General features: G+C 42.5%; 1 pseudogene; it reads right to left on the reverse strand.

The window, feature by feature from the left end:
- Positions 1-14: 14 nt before the first annotated feature.
- On the reverse strand, positions 15-984 carry LOC123604905 (annotated as a pseudogene).
- Between the last annotated feature and the right edge of the window lie 593 nt (positions 985-1,577).

Consider the following 1,577-nt stretch of genomic DNA (forward strand, 5'->3'; position numbering starts at 1 on the left):
TGGACCCCTGTTACTCAAGTCTTTATCCTGAAACAAAGAATCTTATATGCTGAGAATGTCCCTCTGCTAAAGGGCTTTCCCAGGGCTTGCTTGATGTCTCTGTTCCTCAGGCCATAGATGAAGGGGTTCAGCATGGGCGTCAACCACTGTGAACATCACTGAGGCTATGGCACTTGTCCTGGAGTTTTGTGCAGCAGCAGAACTCAGATACACCCCAAGGCTTGTACCATAGAACAAAGAGACCACTGAGAGGTGAGACCCACACGTGGAAAATGCTTTATACTTGCCCCTCACTGATGAAATTCTCAAAATGGAAGTGACAATTCTAGAGTAAGAGGAAAGGATGCCAGTGAGTGGAACAACACCCAGAAGTCCACTTGTGAGATAGATCATCAGGTCATTGAGGAAGGTATCAGAGCAAGCAAGTTGGATCACCTGATTAAGTTCACAGAAAAAGTGAAGGATTTCCAGAACTGTGCAAAAAGAGAGTCGCAAAATCAGTAAGTCATGTAATAGAGAGTTAAAAATACTCAATAACCAGGATCCCAAGAGCAGGATGCCACAGAACTTGGGATTCATGATGACCATGTAGTGCAGTGGGTGACAGATGGCCACAAACCGGTCATAGGCCATCACAGTCAAGAGGAAGGTGTCTAATACTCCAAAAAGCATGAAAAAGTACATCTGGCTGAGACAACCTTTGTAGGAGATCGCTTTGCTCTGCGTCTGGATGTTCAGCAGCATCTTTGGGACGGTGGTGGAGGTGAAACAGATGTCTGAAAAGCACAGGTTGGAGAGGAAGAAGTACATGGGTGTGTGGAGGCGGGAGTCTGTGATAATGGCCAGGATCATGAGCAGGCTCCCAGTGAAGGTGACCAGGTACATGGACAGGAATGGCCAAAAGAGCAGTGACTGCAGCTCCCCTTCATCTGAGAGTCCCAAGAGGATAAATTCTGTAACATGGGTTTGATTTCTTCCTTCCATGTGTCTGGTGAAAACAGCTGGAACAGAGACAAGAGCATTGTAAAGGCACAGGCAGTGATCACAGAATTGAAAGAAATGCTGTGTTTTCAACATACTTCACCCATTAATTATTATACATTCCCTACCATTCTTGAATAGGTGCCAGAAAATTTCAGAGAATCTGAATGTTCCATGTTTTCCATGAGTCTGAAACTGTTTGCAATTCTTGTTCTGAATCAAAACAATTATTCAAACCAATGTTCTTCTCCATAAATTTCCTGAGACCTTTTTTTTTTGACCCAACAAAATTTACAAATTATATTGTGACAACTGTTGTTGAAAGCATAGCAAAAAGTAGTGATGTGTATTTTACCTTAACAAGACTGAGTCTAAGATGTGTGTGTCTCACAGGGAGGAATAGAATATTAATAAAGTAATAAACGACGTTTCAAGTGGTGGTTAAACTAACAGGTAAAATAATTCAGGACAACGTTGTCCTAAGTGGAAGGGAAACCTGCCTTTGTATCATGGGCGATCAGGAGCTTCTGAGCTGGAAAACTAAGAAATATATGAACCGTGCAGATATCTTTGAAAAAAACACTTAAGGCAGAGAA

This window comes from Leopardus geoffroyi, chromosome A2 (assembly GCF_018350155.1).
Source record: "Leopardus geoffroyi isolate Oge1 chromosome A2, O.geoffroyi_Oge1_pat1.0, whole genome shotgun sequence".
NCBI classification, from domain to species: Eukaryota; Metazoa; Chordata; class Mammalia; order Carnivora; family Felidae; genus Leopardus; species Leopardus geoffroyi.